This window comes from Apteryx mantelli, unplaced genomic scaffold (genome assembly GCF_036417845.1).
Source record: "Apteryx mantelli isolate bAptMan1 unplaced genomic scaffold, bAptMan1.hap1 HAP1_SCAFFOLD_77, whole genome shotgun sequence".
Lineage (NCBI taxonomy): Eukaryota > Metazoa > Chordata > Aves > Apterygiformes > Apterygidae > Apteryx > Apteryx mantelli.
Genome location: NW_027118803.1, coordinates 589,753 through 609,385, shown reverse-complemented (window position 1 = coordinate 609,385; position 19,633 = coordinate 589,753).

The window sequence follows — 19,633 nt, the reverse complement described above, 5'->3', positions numbered from 1 at the left end:
ACTCAACGGAGCACTCGCTCACCAGAGTGCTCACTCACTGGAGTGCTCTCTCCCTGCAGTGTTCGCTCACCGGAGTACTTGCTCACTGGAGTGCTCATACATGTGAGCGCTCACTCACTGGAGTGCTCAGTAACAGGAGTGCTAGCATACCGGTGTGCTCGCTCACCGGAGTGCTTGCTCGCCGGACTGCTCGCTCGCCACGGTGATTATTCGTATGAGTGCTCCCTCACCTGAGTGCTCACTAATGAGAGTGTTCAATCACCGAGGTGCTCACTCGTGTAACTGCTCCCCGGAGTGCTCGATTGCCGGAGTGCTTGATCGCCGGAGCTGACTGACTGGAGCGTTCGCTCAAAGGAATTTTTGCTCACTGGAGTGCTCATACGTGTGAGTGCTCACACAGAGTTCTCACTCACCAGAGTGCTCGCTCACATCAGTGCTCCCTCACCGGAGTGCTCGCGCACAAGTGTACTCACTGCAGGCATGAATATCGTCAGCTCCTGACACCTACGGAGACCCAGCGCTATCGATCCCTAGGAGGAGGCATGGAAAGGGCCGGGCCTCGGGGCCTCTGGAAGCTGAGAGGGAGCGATGCACACCGAGGGGCATGGCGAGCTATGGACGTCGTGCCCGAGCAACGCGGACGGAAATCAAGACTCGTGGAGGCCTGTCGCTATCAAAGACGGTCAATGTCGATAGGCAGCGGTGCCTCCCGAGAGCGACATCCGCCCCAGAGCAAAGGCTAGGCGTGCATGAGTGCTCGCGTGACAGAGCGCGTGAGTGCGTGCGCGAGTGCATGAGCGAGTGCATGAAAGAGTGAATGCGTGAGTGAGTGCGTGAGAGCTTGCTCACGTGAGAAAGTGCATGGGTGAGAGAGTGCTCGCGTGCGTGAGTGCTTGCCTGGGTGAGTGCGTGAGGGAGTGCTCGCATGAGTGCTTGCGTGAGTGAGTGATTGTGTGAGGCAATGCGTGAGTGCTCACATGAGTGAGTGCGTGAGTGCTCGCGTGAGTGCGTGCGTACTCACATCAGTGTTTGCTCGCATGAGTGCGTGCTTGCCTGAGTGCTTACTCACACAAGCACTCACGTGAGCACTCACTCATCTGAGCACTCACACACTCATGCACACACTCACGTGAGCACTTGCTCCAGCACTCACTCATGTGAGCACTCACTCACATGAGGACACTCTCACACGAGCATTCACACACACACACAGGAACTCACGCACTCGCGAGCACTCATGCACACACTCACTGACTCATGCACTCACTGATGTACACACTCCTGTGAATGAGAACTCACGTGAGGGAGCACTCACACAAGTACTCACATGAGCACTCATGCGAGCATGCACTCACACGAGCATGCTCTCACACAAGCACTCACGCGAGCAAGCACTTAGACGAGCACGCACTCACGCGAGCACTCATGAAAGCAATCACTCAGGTGAGCACTCACGGAAGCACTCAGTCCTGCGAGCACTCACTCACGCATTCAGTCACTCACACAAGCACTCACGCACTAACATACTCGCGCACTCACGCACTCTCTCACGCGAGCACTCTCAGAACAGCAATCTCTCACGCGAGCACTCACGCACTCTGACTCATGCACTCATGCACTCATGTGAGCACTCACATAAGCACTGACTCACATGAGCAGGCACTCACGTGAGCACACACTCATGCAAGCAAGCACTCATGTGAGTACTCACGCGAGCGAGCCATCACGCAAGCACGCACTCATGCGAGCATGCACTCACGAGCACTGAAGTGAGCAAGAACTTACACGAGCACGCACTCACACGAACACTCTCACATGCGAGCAATCACACGAGCACTCACTCGCGCGAGCAATCACGCACGCACTTACGCGAGCACTGATGCGAGCCCTCTCTCACGTGAGCACTCACTCACTCAAGTGAACACTCAAGTGAGCACTCACTCACGCGAGCCCTCACGCAGTCACTCATGCACTCACTCTCATGCGAGCCCTCACTCATGTGAGTGCTCATTCACATGAGCGCTCATGTGAGCTCTCATGTGAGCACTTATTCATGCAGTCACGAACTCACTCAGGCATTCACGCAAGCACTCATGCACTCACGCGAGCAATCACTCACGCACAGACTAGAGCACTCTCTCACGTGAGCACTCACACACTCAGGCGACCACTCACACACTCACTCACATGAGCACTCACGTGAGCACTCACTCACTGAGTCACAAAATCATGCACTCAGGCATTCACGCACTCACTCAAAAACTCACGCACTCCCTCACGCACTCACTCCTGTGAGCACTCATTCACGTGAACGCTCACGTGAGCACTCATTTCAGTGAGCACTCATGCACTCATGCACACACTCATGCACGCACTCATGAACTCACGCGAGCACTCAAACGAGCAATCACGTGAGCACTAACTCACGTGAGAACTCACGCACGCACTCATGTGCTCACTCACGTGAACACTCACTCACATGAGCACTCATACATTCGAGCACTCAGGCACTCATTTGCTCACACACTCACGTGAGCACTCACGCGAGGACTAACGCACTCATGTGAGTGGGCACTCACACACTCACGCGAGCACGCATGCATGGAAGCTCTCACGCACGCATGCACGGACTCAGGCACTCAGGCTCTGCTGTTGTCAGACGACCCTCTGGAGCCTGGGGGTGGCTTGGGACAAGCAGGGAGGATCTTCAGTCTTCTGGCAGCTCCCAGCATGGATGTGGGTGGGATGGGGCTGGGGGTGTCATGGGAGGGCAGGAATGGACACAGCCCAGAGGGGTGAGGGGGAAGGCGCATTTTGAAGGGGGGATGTGGGCAGCGACACTGAGCCTGTGCTTCCAATTTTCTTTTGATCAGGTATTGCTGGATTTCTCCCCTGAGACTGAGCTGCTCCAATGCCATCAGCTCTCCGCCTGGCTTTCGGAAAGGTTTTGTTATTTTTGTGGCAGTTGAGGCAAAGCAGAATTACCAACCCCCTGTCAGGTCAATACAGGCAAAGGGAATCACTGCGCGCGCCATGCTGTGTGTGCACGAGCCTTCCTGGGTCAACTGTGCTGACACGCTGGTTGGGCTAATGCCCTTTGGTTGGCAAGCAGTTGTGTTAGCAGCTGCCCCAGCAGGGTTAGTACCAAAACATCTTCCGTGGGTGGGTTTTTTTCCCAGGCTTTGGGTTATTTATTTATTTATTTTTTAACCTCCTCATCTGGTTCTGAATAGGGGGGGGGTGATTCATTTCTCTCTCTCTCTCTCTCTCTCTCTGTGTTTAATTTTGCCTCAGCCTACCATTTTCTGCTCTAAACTAAAGGACAGCTCTTGGTTTGGTTGTGCCATAGGAGGAATGTATGAGCTTGGCACTGTGAAAACTGAGACAGAGCTGTTTGTATCTGCTTGAGCCTAAAGGGAGATTCTGTGCATGCCTGGCATATAAAACTTGAAACTAAAAAAAAACCCCACAATAAATTCACCGCAAGATGCACGACCTTCAAATTATCCATAACTCAACTGCCTTCCCTATACATCATAGATGCAGCAAATTAGCTGCAGGGGTAATGATAATCTTAAAGCAAACACAGCTGGGTGGGGATGGTAGTAAGGAAAGTCACTCGGATACAGCAGCACTTACTGAACATAGTTTGGGGCCACATGAATCTACTTTGCAGTGGATGTGCAGCTTTTGAGCTCAAGAAAAGGTTTCTTGACTGTTGGAACCAAGTACAAACCCTTCTTGCTCTCTGCGCAGAGTGAGTCCTCTTGCTATAGTGTGATTCCATTAGGGGCTTCTCAGTGAAAAGGTCGAAAAAGGGTTGAGAAAGTTGAAAGGCTGAAAAAGTTGCAAGCGCAGTGAAAAGGATGAGGGCTCATGTAGATAACGCACAGGATCAGCTCGCGGAATAAAGGCAGCCTCTCTAAGCAAGGACAAGGGAGTTTTCCCCAAAGCAGTGTCTAGTTTAGGCTGTGTGGAGGTTTTGGGCAAGTTGCTTTAACAGCTGGTGCTGGGCCGGGCATTTGAAAGTAGTAATGAGCCGGTGCAAGCGCAGGCAGCCTAAGTGGGCAGAGCAGGGCCTGTTCCCTGGGGCCCCAGGCTGCGGGGCTGGGATCAGGCGCTGTGAGGAGCCCAGCGCTGAGGGGTCTTTCGTGGGGTGGGCTGAGGCCGGGGCACTTTGTGTGGGGTGCCGCTGCTGGGCGGGCCCTGCTGCGAGATGAGACAAGCAGGGGAGACAGAGGCAGAGCGAGCCCATGAGGGTCTGCAGCCAGCAAGGAGCCGCTTGCACTGTGCAAGTCCTGCCCAACAGTGCCCAGGTGCTGAGCAGAGCCACGGTCGTGCCAGAACCACAAAACTCTTTGCTGCAGCATGAGCGCTGCCCCGGCCACAGCCTCCACGCTCACCACAGAGCTAGTTATTTCACCTGTCGTCAGCCCCAGAGCCCCTACCACTAACCTCGTGCAGCCCCTGGTGCCGTGAGTGCTTCTGGCAGCACGGCCGTGCTGGGCACTGTGGAGGTCGGGGGCTGCTGAGCTCAGGGCCGGGACCTGCGGAAACGCAGGGGGCTGGGTGGGAGCTGCCTGTTGCTGTGAGAGCAGCCTGGACTAGATGCAGCTGCTACTTGCAGCTGGTGGCTTCGGGAGGGGAGAGACTCTGCTGCACAGCTGTAAGGGAGGTGGTGCTGGCAGGGCTGAGCCTGCGGCAAGCTCCGGCCTTGGCCTCGGCAGCCCCAAACTGAGCCCGGCAGCCCTGAACACATAGGAGCAGCAGGTGCTGCCAGAGGTGTCTGCGGGCAGGCCGGGCTGGCGCTCGGTGCAGCTGGCCCGAGGAGCTCCTGGGTGCCTTCGCTGCCTCCGTTGCCACACTTGCCTCCTGGCAAGTTTTAGCTGTCTTCGGCTGAGCTCTGGCCAGTTTTGCCCCCCCCCCCTTCCCTTTTCTGCAGGGCAGCCTGGTTTTGTGTTTGTGGGCTTTAAGGGAGAGCACAAGAAAGAATTGCCCAAACCTCCAGGCCTGGGCCGAGGGGCAAACGTTTGGGAAGGAAGAGGCAGGGGCTGCAGCAGGCAGTGGTGGAGGAGTGAGGCTGTGCGGAGGGAAAGGAGTGCTGGGGTGGAAGAGGGGAGAAAGAAGGCAGCATTTCAATGCAGACATCTCAGCCCGTGGGCCAGCATGTTCCTGAAGCCGGATCTCCTGGCAACCTGAGCCCTGGCAAGCCTGGCCTGGGCTTCAAGCAGGCGTGGGGGCTGGCGCAAGGTCTTCTGCGGGTCAGAGACTTTGGCGCGATCCTGTTTCCCTTGTGGTGCTGCGGTTGTGGAGCAGTGGTGCAGAGGGATAACCACGTACTTCCGCGAATGGGAGCAATGTGCCTTCCCTCGCCTGGAGGCAGCCCAGCTCTGTGCTCCCATTTACCTCCTCTTCTGCTGCGTGCGCAGGAACTGGCAGGGCTGTGAGGAGGAAGAGGTGAGCGTTGCTGCTTTTGCAGCCGTGGGCAGCGGTGGGCACATCCGCGGGGGCCGGTCGGGCTGTGCACGGTGCTGTGCGAGGAGCCCAAGGGAGCAGGCTGGCCGTGCAAGTGCCCCAAGCCGGGAGCCTGCAGGCCACGTGCCGCAGCGAGCGGTGCTGGCTGGCAGCAGGACAGCAGCTCCCCGTAGCGGCTCTGAGCTGGGAGCCGCGGGGCTGGGAACATGCCGGGAAGCATGCGAATCCTGGGGCCTTTTGGCAGGGTGGGCTCCAGGGCGCGGGGAGGAAACGCTGTCCGTGCTGGCGAGCGAGCCCTTCTCGCCAGGGATGAAGGGGAAGGGAAAGCCCCCTGTGCAGGAAGGGCAGGCTGGTGCCTGGGGGAGGTGAGCTCTCCCTCAGCCCTCGACACAGTGTGTCCCTGTCCCTCAGCAGGTCAAGCAGGCTGTCCTCAGGGCGATGGGTGCCATGATGGGTGTCCTCGTGCACGCGGAGGAGCACCACAAGCACGCCTGGGAGCAGCTCCTCTGGCTCCTGCAACAACATTGAGAAGTCCAGGAGCCCTTTGGGGTGACCGCGGCGAGGTGTCGTGCAGGGCACGGTGCAGCTGGGCGTTGTGCACGCGCTGCAAGGCGTCGGGGAGGGTGCTGGGAGGAGCCGTGGCCCTTTTGAGCAGGAGCAGGGGGAAGAGGGGCCTGTGGCTTCCTGGGCTCTTGCTGGAAGAAACCAGCAAGGCAGGAGGGCCAGGAGGGAGCAGCGAGTGACTGGGGTGAGCGGCTTGGGAGGGGAGGCTACGCTGCCTCACGGGTCTTGGGAGCGTGCGAGGAGCCCTGCCCTCGCACCCAGGGGCCATGTCCAGCCCCTGTGAGGGGGGGTGATGTGCCGGGAAAGGCTTTCCCGGCAGGGCTTCCCTGGAAGTGGGTTCAGGCCATGGCGTCTCCCAGCGCTGCTGGTTTCTCGCTTTGCAGGCAGCTTATGGTGACAGCCCCCCCTCCCTCTCGCTCTCCCTTGCAGAGTCTCGGCTACTTCCTAGGGGCTGTGGCAGGGTCGAGACCCTTGTGCTCTGGACCAACCTTGTGCCTTTATCTATACCGCCGGCATGTAGTATGCCGCCTTCCGACATAATGTGCCCCCCCCGCCACTTATTACACTCCCTTCCGCCATATAATGTCCCCCTGCCATTTATTACACCCCCACCCCTTCTAACATATTATGCCCCCACCACCACTTATTTGGCCCCTTCAGACATATTGCACCCCTCCTCCATTTCTTATGCCCTCCCCCCCACAACTTATCACCCCCTGCCCTGGGCACTTCTTACACCCCTCTGCAGGTTCTTATGTCCCCTTCCGACGTATTACACCATCCCGCCAATTGTTACGCCCCCTTAGGACATACTACGCCCCCTCAACCATTTATTAACCTCCCCATCCAGTTCTTATGCCTCCCTGCTCATTATTACACCACCTCCTGATAAAACACACATCCCCTCCACTTATTATTAATATCTTATTATTGATGTCAAAAATAGTCAACGTCAATAGTCATCGGTGGCTACCGCAAGCACCGTGGGCTCTAGACCAAAAGGTATGTGTGCGAGTAGGGAAAGAGAGGTATTGGTGCCTATCACTAGGGTTCCGTATTGATTGATATTGCCCCCCTGTTATTTATGAAGCCCCCTGTAAATTATTTTGCTCCTCCGCCATGTGTTATGCCCCTTTCTGAGATATTATGCCCTCCCAGCCACTTATTACACCCCCCGCTGGTTATTATGCCCTCTGCTGACATATTACACTCCCCGCCATTTCTTTCGCTCCTTTATGATATATTACGCCCCCCACAGCCATTTATTAAGCCCCCCAGCCACTTCTTATGCCTCCCTGTTCATTATTACAGCCCCTCCTGACATATCACACACCCCCTCCGTGTCTTCTTGATATCTACATCGAACCCTTTTGAAAGGTGTGGAATTCGGCAGGCATCGATGCTGCTCGATCTTGTGAGAGATCGATACTGATACGTTCAATGCCTCCCAAGAGCAAAATGGGGGCGAGCGCAAAAGCGATAGCTGCCTGTTGAGATGAGAGGTATGGGTGGCTGTGGGCACGTATCGATACCGACAGTCACCGATACATCTAGATGCACAGTGTTCTTGATGCCGCTAAATGCATATGGCAATCGAAAAGCCTCCATGCCTATTGACATGGAGAGGTATGGATGTGTAGTGAGAGGGATGGATATACTTGGAAGCTGTGCCCTAGTGATCGGTATGGAAATCGATACTGGTGGAGGCCTGTCAATGTCAAAAACAATGTCGATAGTTGTCGATGCCTAGGGAGAGCAGCATGGGCCACAGAGCGAAAGGTAAGCATGCATGTGGGGAAGCAGACGTATCAGTACCTATCGATAGGGTTTCATATCTGTATCGACTGATATCGCGCCCCCCCCCATTTATTATGCCCCTTGCAATTTATTAAACCCCCTGACATATCATACCCCTCTGACACTCACTCTTGATACCGATGGCTTTCTATAGCTGTGGCTTTGGACAGGCATCGATGATGTTCAATATTGAGAGGGATCGATGTTGATACATTTGATGCCTGGCAAGAGGAAAGGGGGGGCAAGATCGAAAGCGATCGATGCCTGTCGAGATGGAGAGGTATCGATGGCTGTCGGCAGGGATGGATACAGACACTTATCGATAGCTGTCAATGCACAGTGCTATTGATGCCTCTACGTGGGTCTGGAAATGGAGAGTCCTTGAAGCCTGTTGGGATGGAGAGGTATCGATGTGTACCGAGAGGGAAGGATAAGGTAGGGTATCGTGCCCTAGAGGTACACCTGGAAATGAATATTCGTCAAGGCCCATCGATGTCAAAAATGGTCCATGTCGATAGTTGTCATTACCTCGGGAGAGCAGCATGGGCCTTGGAGAGCAAGGTATGCATGCGCGTGTGGAGCAAGGGGTACTGGTGCTTATCAATAGGATTTGATATCAATATTGTTATCGAACCCTCTCGATAGGTGTGGAATTGGACAGGTATCGATGGTGCTCGATATTGAGGAGGCCTGAGGTCAACAGGTTCGATGCCTGCCAAGAGGAAACTGGGAGTGAGGGTGAATGCAAGAGATGCCTGTTGAGATGGAGAGGTATCGATGGCTATCGGCAAGGATGGATAGCGACAGCTACCAAGAACCAAGGATCCGTCGTGCTCTCGATACCTCGAAGTGGGTCTGGAAATCCACAGGCCTTGGTGCCTGTTGAGATGGAGCGGGAGCGATGCGTACCGAGAGTGACAGCTAGGGATGTCGTGCCCTGACAAAACATGTGGAAATCAATACTTGCCAAGGCCCGTCGAGGTCAAAAACGGTCAACGTCAAGAGTCATCGGTGCCTACCAAGAGCAACATTGGCCCCAGACCGAAAGGTATGCGCGCGTGTCGAGAACAGGAGCTATCAGTGCCTACGGAAAAGGTTCAACGTTAAGTCGCTGTCTTACTGCAATAAATGTAGTGCTGCTTCCCTCTTACGGGTGAAGTGCATCGCTCCTTTCGTGCGTGCTCGCGTGAGTGCTCACACAACCACGCACATATGCGAACGAGCACTCACGTGAGAATGCACTCACATGATCATGCACTCAGTTGAGCAAGCACTCACACGAGCGAGCACTCGTGAACACTCACATGAGAGAACATGCAGTCACGTGAGCACACATGAGCGAGCACTCATGTGAGCACAAAAGGCAAGTGAGCACTCCGGTGAGTGAGCAATCACAAGAGGGAGCACTCTGGTGAGGGGGCACTCTGATTATCGAGGACTCCGCTGAGCAAGCACTCCGGTGGGTGAAGACTCCAGCAGGCGAGCGAGCTCTCTGGCGGGCGTGCACTCCTGTGAGAGAGCACTCTGGCAGGTGATCAGCCCAGTGAGCGAGCACTCCAGTGAATGAGCACTCCGGTGATCAAGCACTATGGTAAGTGGAAACTTCAGTGTGCGAACAATCTGGTGAGTGAGCACTCACATGAATGAGCACTCTGGTGAGCGAGCACTCAAACGATTGAGCGCTCCGGTGAGCGAGGACTCATGTGAGTGAGTACTCCAGTGAGCGAGCACTCTGGTGAGTGAACACTCTGGTGAGCGAGCACTCACACAAGTGAGGACTCCAGGGAGCAAGGACTCTGGGGAGTGAGGACTCCGGTGACAGAACACTCTGGGGAGCGAGCACCTCACACGACTGAGCACTCCAGGGAGCGAGCGAGCACTCTGAGTGCAGCAATCACATGTTTGAGCACTCACATTTGTGAGCACTCCGGTGAGCGAGTTTTTCTGGCGAGGGAGCACTCACATTTGTGAGCTCTCTGGTGAGCGGGCACTCATGTGAGCAGGCGCTCCAGTGAGTGAATACTTTCACAAGTAGACTCTCTGGCGAGAGAGCACTCACGTGAATGAGTACTTTTGTGAGTGAGCACTCTGGTGAATGAGTAGTCCGGTTAGTGAGACCTCTGTTGAGCGACCACTCACATTAGTGTGTGCTCCTCTGAGCGAGCACTCCTCTGAGTGAGTGCCCCGGTGAGTGAGCACTCCGGCAAGAGAACACTGCAGTGAGTACTCTGCTGAGCGAGCACTCACATGAGGGACCACTACAGCAAGGGAGTGCTCCGGCGAGGGAGCAATCACACAAATGAGCACTCTGGTGAGCCAGAAAGCACTCATGTGAGCGAGCACTTACTTGAGTGAGCCCCCCGGTGAGTGAACATTCACAAATGTGAGCACTCCAGCAAGCGATCCCTCTGGTGAGCGAGCACTTGCATTAAAGAGCGCTCCAGTGAGCAAGCACTCTGGTGAGCAAGCACTCTCATGCATAAGCGCTCTGGCGAGCGAGCGCTCCAGTGAGTGAGCACTCACAAGAGTGAGCACTCCGGTGAGTGAGTGCTCGGGTTAATGAGCACTACGGTGAATGAACACTCTAGTGAGCACCCTGTGAGCGAGTAGTCTGGCAAGCGAGCACTCTGGTGAGTGATCACTCCTGTGAGTGAGCCATCACATGAGCTATCACTGCAGTGAGCGAGCATTCCACCAAAAGAGCGCTCCAGTGAGCGAGCGCTCAGGTGAGTGAGCTTTCCACCGAGAGAGCCCTCCGGTTAGCGAGCCCTCTGGTGAGTGAGCACTCACCCCTGTGAGCGAGCACCCCGGTAAGCACTCACATGAGTTAGCACTCCAGTTAGTGTGCACACCAGTGAGTGAGAAATCCAGTGAGCGAGCGCTCTGCTAAGTGAACACTCATGTGAGTGAGCACTCCAGTGATCGAGCACTCCGGCACGCGAGCAGTCCAGTGATTGAGCACACACATGAGTGAGCACTCCGGTGATCAAGCACTCCAGTGAGTGGAAACTCCAGTGAGCGAACACTGTGGTGAGTGAGCACTCACATGAATGAGCACTGCAGTGAGCAAGGACTCTGGTGAGTGAGCACTCCGGTGAATGAATATTCTGGTGAGCGAGCACTGACACAAGTGAGCATTCTGTGGAGCCAGAAAGCACTGCAGTGAGGGAAGACTCTGGTGAGCGAGCATTCTGGTGAGTGAACACCCTGGTGAGCGAGAATTCACGTGACTGAGCACTCGGGAGAGGGATCACTCACATGAGCAAGCGCTTTGGTGTGTGAGCACTGCGGTGAGAGAGCACTCTGTTGAGCAAGCACTCTGGTGAGTGAACACTGAGGTGATAGAGCACTCTGGTGAGTGAGCACCCTGTGGAGCGAGGACTCTGTTCAGCGAGCACTCATGTGAGCAAGCCCTCCTGTAAGTGAGCACACCTTTGAGTGAACACTCTGGTAAGTAGGCACTCGGAGCAAGCACTCCGGTGAGGAAGGACTCACATGAATGTGCACTCCAGTGAGCCAACACTCCTGTGAACGAGCACTCTGGTACGTGAGCACTCCAGTGAGCAAGCAGTGCAGTGAGTAAGCACTCCGGTGATCGAGTATTCGCATGAGTGACCTCTCAGGCAAATGAGCACTACATAGAGTGAGCACTCTGGTGAACGAGCACTCCGGTGAGCGAGCGCTCACACAATTGAGCGCTCCAGTGAGCGAGCACTCTGATGAGATGAACTCCAGGGACTGAGCCCTACAGAGAGCATGCACTCCTGTAAGCGAGCACCCTGGTGAGTGCTCACATGAGCAAGCACTCTGTTGAGCGAGCACTCTGAGTGAACAGTGAGGTGACAGAGCACTCCGGTGAGTGAGCACCCTGTGGAGCGAGCACTCCGGTGAGTGAGCACTCACATGAGTTAGCACTGCGGTGAGCAAGCACCCTGTGGAGCGAGTGCTCCGGTGAGTGAGCGCTCACAGAAACAAACACCCTGGTTAGGGAGCACTCACGTGTTTGAGCACTCTGGTGACAGTGCAAACATGAGTGAGCCCTCCGGTGATCAAGCACTCCAGTGAGTGGAAACTCCAGTGAGGGAACACTCTGAGTGAGCACTCACATGAGTGAACACCCAGGTGAGTGAGCACTCACGTGTCTGAGCACTCCAGTGATCGATCACTCCGGTAAGCGAGAATTCCGGCGAGTGAGCACTCTGCTGATTGAGCACTCTGGTGCATGAGTACTCCAGTGAGCAAGCAGTATGGTGAGTAAGCACTCACATGAGAGAGCTCTCAGGCAAGTGAGCACTACCTATGTAGTGCTCTGGCGAGCGTTCCGGTGAGCTTGAACTCTGGCAAGCGCGCGAACTCTGGTGAGCAAGAACTCGAGCGAGAGGATGAACTCTGGAGAGCGAGCACTCTGGTGAGTGAGAACACTGTGGAGTGAGCACGGGGACTCTGGGGAGCGCGGGAACTCTGGGGAGTGTGAACTCTGGGGAGTGCAAGAACTGTGGTGAGCATGGGAACTCTGGGGAGTGCAGGAACTCTGGTGAGTGCGAACTCTGGGGAGCGCGAGAACTCTGGCAAGTGCAAATCTGGGGAGTACAATCTCTGGCGAGTGCGGGAACTGTGGCGAGTGCGGGAACTGTGGTGAGCGCGAACTCTGCGGAGCGCGGGAACTCTGGCGAGGACGGGAAATCTGGCGAGTGCGAGAACTCTGGTGAGTGGGAACTCTGGTGAGTGCAAGAACTCTGGGGAGCGCGAACTCTGGGGAGCGCGGGAAGTCTGGTGAGTGCGAACTCTGGTGAGCACAAGAACTCTGGGGAGCATGGGAACTCTGGTGTGTGCGAACTCTGGTGAATGCAAACTCTGGTGAGCACAAGAACGCTGGGGAGTGCAAGAACTCTGGTGAGTGCGAACTCTGGTGAGCACAAGAAATCTGGGGAGCGCAGGAACTCTGGGGAGTGCGAACTCTGGCGAGGACGGGAAATCTGGCGAGCGCGAGAACTCTGGTGAGTGGGAACTCTGGGTAGTGCAAGAACTCTGGGTAGCGCGAACTCTGGGGATAGCGAACTCTGGCAAGCGCGATCTCTGGCGAGCGCGAGAACTCTGGCAAGGACGGGAACTCTGGGGAGCGAGGGGTACTGTGGTGAGTGCGAGAACTCTGGAAAGCGTGAACTCTGGCGAGCGTGAGAACCCTGGGGAGTGCGAACTCTGGGGAGCGCGGGAACTCTGGCAAGCGCGAACTCTGGGGAGCGCGATCTCTGGGGAGCGCGAGAACTTTGGCGAGCATGGGAACTCTGGGGAGCGCGGGAACTGTGGCGAGCGCGAGAATTGTGGCGAGCGTGGGAATTCTGGGGAGCGCGGGAACTCTGGCGAGTGTGAACTCTGGCGAGTGCTTGAACCCTGGCGAGTGCAAACTCTGGAGAGCGCAAGAACTCAGGTGAGCACGAGAACTCAGGTGAGCGCGAACTCTGGCAAGCGCAGGAACTCTGCTGAGCGTTAACTCTGGGGAGTGCGAACTCTGGTGATCGCGGGAACTTTGGCGAGCGCGGGAACTCTGGCAAGTGCGAACTCTGGTGAGCACAATCTCTGGTGAGCGCAAGAACTCTGGCGAATGCGAACTCTGACAAGCGCGAGAACCCTGGTGAGTGCGAACTCAGGTGAGCGCGAGAACTCAGGTGAGCGCAAACTCTGGCGAGCGCGGGAACTCTGGGGAGCGCAAACTCTGGTGAGTGCAGGAACTGTGGCGAGCACAGGAAATCTAGCAAACGCGAGAACTCTGGTGAACGCAAACTCTGGTGAGTGCGAGATCTCTCGGGAGGGCAGGAAATCTGGGGAGCGCGTACTCTGGGGAGTGCGAGAACTCAGGTGAGAGCGAACTCTGGCGAGCGCGGGAATTCTGGTGAGCGCAAACTCTGGTAAGTGCGAACTCTGGTGAGCATGAGATCTCTCAGGAGGGCGGGAACTCTGGCGAGCGCGAGAACTCTGGTGAGTGCGGGAATTCTGGGGCGCGTGGCAACTGTGGCAAGCGTGAGAACTGTGGTGAGCACGGGAACTCTGGCAAGCGCAAACTCTGGCAAGCATGAGAACCCTGGTGAGTGCGAACTCTGGCGAGCGCGAGAACTCAGGTGAGCGTGAGAACTCTGGGGAGCACGAGATCTCTCGGGCGGGCAGGAAATCTGGGGAGCGCGAGAACTCTGGGGAGCGCAGGAATTCTGGCAAGCGCGATCTCTGGTGAGCGCGAGAACTTTGGCGAGTGCAGGAACTCTGGGGAGCACGGGAACTGTGGTGAGTGCAAGAACTCTGGCAAGCGCGAACTCTAGCGATCGTGAGAACTCTGGGGAGTGTGGGAACTCTGGTGAATGCGAACTCTGACAAGCGTGAGAACTCAGGTTAGCGCAAACTCTGGCGACCGTGGGAACTCTGGTGAGTGCGAACTCTGGTGAGCGTGAGAACCCTGGTGAGTGTGAAATCAGGCGAGCGCGAGAACTCTCGGGAGGGCGGGAACTCTGGGGAGCGTGAACCCTGGCGAGCACGAGAAACCAGGCAAGCGCGAACTCTCGCGAGCGCGAGAACTCTGGGGATCGCGGGAACTCTGGTGAGTGCGTACTCTGGTGAGTGCAAGAACCTTGGTGAGTGCGGACTCTGGCGAGCGTGAGAACTCAGGTGAGCGCGAGATCTCTCAGGAGGGCAGGAATTCTGGGGAGAGGAAGAGAGAAGCAGAGGGGGAAAGAGACCAAGCGGGAGAAGGAGAGAAGGAAAGAAGGGCAGAGAAAGAGAGTCCAGGAGAATGAAGGTGAGAAGGAGAGAAGGAGAGAGAGGCAAACCGAGGGAAAGACAGGAGGAGGGAGGAGGACGGGCAGATAGGAGAGAAAGAAGAGAAAAAAGCAAAAGAGAGCAAGCGAGGTAGAGAAAGACAGCAGGAGAGAGAGAAAGCAAGAGAAAGAGAGAGAGAGTAAGAGTGAAGGAGGGAGAAAGGAGAAACAAGGCTAGTGAGAGACGAGAGGGAAGGAGAGAGCGAGGCAAGAAGAGAAATGCAGAGGGACCGAGGAAGAGAGAGCAAGATCTGTGCCTGACTTCATCAAAATATGCCCAATCCATTGTACGCGATGCTGCACTGATCACACCAGTGCCAAGGGCTAAATGATGACCCACAGCACAAGGGACAGAGAACTGCTGTCGTTATTGAATATGTCAGACCTGATCCCAGGGTTCCTTAAGCCACGTGTGCACCCCGACTGCAGGACTGAACCTCACATATCGAAAAAAACCCTAAAAGCAATTCAAAAATGGGAATGCTGCATATGCTAAGCCCACAGAAAAGGAGTCTGAATATTAAATCCCGTTCAGTACACAAACTCATCTTCAAGTGCCCCCGTCCCGTCAAGGAATGGGTGGCAGGAACGTAAGCCACAGTAGTGGACAGTAATGTGTCTCCTAACTAGGCTGACAACACTGGCGCACGTTTAAGGCAACGTGCAGTGCATCATCCTACACTTCTCCACAGCAACAACTATATCAATTGGCTGTGATGTACGGAGGGAGAGTTAGGACTTATTTTCCTTTGGGAAGGATTTATAGACCTGTTAGCCACTAGGCAGACTTAATGCTATACTTTGGAAAAGGAAATGAAAGAGGAAGGAAAAGGAGTAATAAAGCAGATTGGAGCAATTCTGGTTTAGGACAAGTTCCCTCAGCCAGCCTTGTTTTTTTATAAGTCAGTATATTCTGTTTATTATCTGCTCAAGGGCCAGCAACGATTTTGGCCAGTTTCAAACAGGATAATGCAAACAATGCTATTAAAAGGCACGTAAAATTAGTACAGACACATATAAAGTCTCCTGAATATGAGACAATCTGAAAGTCCTGCGAATTGTGCTGTTGTCAGAGTTCAGCTGCCTCTAGGCAGCTTTCTTCCACAGCCACTTCTGTGCCATCTGCAGCACATTTCTGTCTCCCTTCATGAGAATGAGAAGCTTGTTGTGAACATTCATTGCTGTAAGCAGACAGTGTTCTCAACACATGCTAGTAGAAGACTGAAAATTAATATTTCCCCTGTGGACTTCCTTATCCCTCCTCCTCCTGTCCTTTAGAAGAGAAGGAAACTTTTCTTAAAAATTAAAACAAGCTTTGCAGCCCTTAAACCCCATCCTCCTGGCTTTGAGACTTCTCATGAGCCCCCCTAGCTAGCTTTACATCCTAAGAACAGAATCTGGATTTACCTCTATTTTCAGGCAGAAAGGTTGTTTCGCTTCCCAAAGCTCTGCGGAGGTTTACAGCCCCCATTCTACTTTGGGTCCTGTAAGCATACAAAGTCACGCTCTTGGACCTGAGAGTCACTTTCCAAAGCTGGTAGTCAGCTTTCTCCTTTGTACAAGCAAGTCTGCATTTATCTTACCAAAGTGCAGGCTCCTGGGGACAGTGGAAAAGTGGACATACAGGTAAGCAGGTTCCTCCTTTCACTGCTGAAGAGAGAGGCATCAAAGAGAGAGATTAAGCTAGGAAATGCCTAATTCTCTCTACTGATTTTGCAGGAGACACTGTGCTCCTAACTGTTGTACCTAAAATTAGGTAGGATGAATCCGGGTCACAGTGCCAGAGCTGGTGCCACTGGGCTGATGTCACATAGCAACACTGGGAAGAGACTGTAAGGGTGTTTGGGAACTTTGGGATAGGCCTTCCTTTCCCAAAGTAAATGGTTATTCTAAGAAACCCCATTTTGGTGTACACGGTTTGAGACACCTTATGGAAATCTGATCCTACTTTAAAATACTTAAAGGTATGCCAAGTTAAGCCTGTTTGCCTTAAAACTATGGCAAACAAAACCACTAGCTAATGTTTCAAAACATTACAGATTTTTAAGATGCTTAATCTGGATTAAAGAGGGAAATCTAGGATAATTTTGCATCACCATCCTCCTCTGTATGGTGCACCTGTCATTTGAGAGGGGCATGAATTACACAGGAAGAAAGATGGAAGATCTGCTTCTGAGTGCGTTTCAGACCAATTTAGACCTCAGGTTAGGCCACTCTGCAAATGCAGTACAGCTTCTGCCTTCTCTGGAGGAAGCTTATTCCAGCTACCGGAGGAGACAGAAGACCGGACCAGTCTGAACATGGGTCTGTTCTTCTTCGGCAAGTCCTGTGAGCCTAAAGATACTTGGAGGCAAACACCGCACTGTGCACTGTTCCCAGACAGAACAGAGACCTCTGTGCAGAACAGGATTCTCTTTGGTGGAGAAAACTCATCAGGAGCCTTTGGTTACTTGAGCCAGTAGAAAACACTGTTTTTTCTATTCGTACAGATGATAAGGACAGTCATGAATGAAAACCGCTGCAGTGCAAAACACACTGCATAACTCAAATTACATTCAGTTTACCTGCAAGCGTCCTTCAAAGGAAGCTTGCCACTTACTGCCCGACTAGCACTCTCCCCATCCCACGCAGGAATAGCCAAGAAGCAAAAGACACACAGTACATCACTGCCCCAAGGACAGCAGCAGTCGCCTCCAGGGCAGGCTTCAGAGAAAACACAACTTTCCTGCCCACTAGGCACCGCACTGCACACTTACCAGAGGCAGTTCTAGCTCAGCAAATGCAAAAGACCTTGTTCTTCAGGAAGCTTTTATCCCAGAGGCAAGTGGTTTACTAGGGAAGTGCATTCTTCCTGCTGGGTAACTGCCGTGCCGCTTCAAGCACTATTTGATTCTCAAACCGTTTTTCTTATTTCCTCAGCCCTCAATTTCCCCGTTAGCTCCGAAGAAAACACAGGCTGCATTTGTCAGCTTGTTTCAAGCAGGCAGGAGAAAGGGAAAACGGAAAGCAATAAACTGCAGTATGTTGCTCTGCTGGATAAATCAGGCACCAAACAAATCAGCAACAATTTTTTTTAGGAAACACTCCTGTCAATTATAATATACAACTTAAAAATGCTGCTGTTACTCATCATAATTCCTCTGCTCAAAGGCCTCAGCAAAAACTTGTACTTCTCCACATTTCTGCCTAAATCCACATATCTTCATGGTATATTAAATGCACAGTCTTTCTGCACGGTCCAAGCTACTGCTGGCTACACACCTTCAGAAGCAGCCGTTTTCAGCAGGCCCTTCATAAACCTCCTTTGCTGGCTAATAAACCTGTAAGAGGAAAAGGCTCGGGGCTCTAGTGTCTCAGAATCTTATAGGACATGCATATAAAAATCAACACAACTTAAAATTTGGCAAATTCAGTGGACTCTCGTAGAAAATTTTGAGTACAAGTTAACTCAGGACATTTGGAAATTACTCTGGGGAAAAAAAACGTCCTTCCCTCTAACCTGGAAACTCCTTTTGTATCCCAGGTTTTTCTTGAATTTTGTGTCTTAGTAATGGCAAGCAAATAAGTTCTTGCCATATGGGCAAGCCCATACAAACCAAGGCGGAAATTTTATACTTAGGATACCTTGAGACAAAGAATCTGGTCAGAACCTCAGCTGTTATAAATTGATTTTCTTGATTATTGCTAGGTATCTTCACTACAATACACAAATTTTGTTCTGGCTAGACTGCTGGCCACACTACCACGCATTTCTTTGAACATTAAGGCAAAAACTGATCCACAGCGAAGCTGTAGTTCCCTGAACATCGCAAGGCAGCAGCAGACAGCCACTGCCGGAATAAGCAGCCCCCTGCCCCTCTGCTGCAGAGAGCCGTCCCTGCGCCAGCATCACTGCAGCCCCAGCACAAGGAACGTGCAGCTGTGTGCTGAACCCGGCGGGAACTCCTCCGGGTTGAAACGCATCCGGCAGAACAGAAATGTTCTCTCTCAAATTCTTTTGCCTCTACACGCTGCTGTCAAGCCCCCTTACCCACGTCAGGGTTTGAGAAGCACCAGTGCAAGCTGTGTACACCCCTCGTCTCGGACTCAGCCGAGTCCTCAGTTTGGCATTCTCTACAGAAGACCCAGCTGCATACCATAAATCCTGGAAAGTATCTGCTTTCTTGCACAAAAATCCTATCTGTGGCCAGAAACTGAAAGGGTCTGGATCATATCTTGTTCCATGCTATCTGGGGGAAAAAGAAGAAAACAGCTAATTACGGCCTGCAACCAACAAAACAAACCTACAGCCCATCTATAGCTTCTCATAACTCTTAAACCCACTAGTACGCTATAAACCATCACCAGCACAACTGTGCAGCACAGGAAGAGACACTAACGGGCTTAAGTGAATACGTGCATTTTTATACCTTTTCTGTTACCTGATCAGACTAAAATATTGACTCAGTGCTGGTGCTGCTTTTCCCCAGACAAGGAAGTCTGTCGGTACAGCAGAGTGAACTGAACTCAGATTCCATTTGAGCAGTGATGGCAGCACTTAATACCATCTTCTCTGGAAATGTTCTTGCCACTAAATATTAATAAAAACTTTATATTAGAGGTCGGTGGGGCTTGAAAAGAAAAATAATATGTATGGAAGGAGACAAGCAAAGCAAAAGAAACTGGGAAAGAATCATAACTAAGTGGTAAATGAAAGGAGTGATTTATCTGAAGAGGGTGTCAACAAACGTGCTGGTATATTTTCATGAGTGATAAATAAGCAGAAAAGGAGGAATAGGATAGATACTGAGAGAAAGCAGAGGGGAGAAAGAGGAGAAGTGCAGCAGGAGGAGAGAAAAAAGTGCCTTAGATAGCGAGGGGGGACTCTTCAGGACAGAACTAGTAGAAGAGTCACTTCCACGAGTGGGAGCCGTCACCTCTCTCACACCAAGTGCAGCTCTGCAACTTTCAAACCCTCCCAGTGCTGCTATATGCCAACCAGTGATAAATAATGA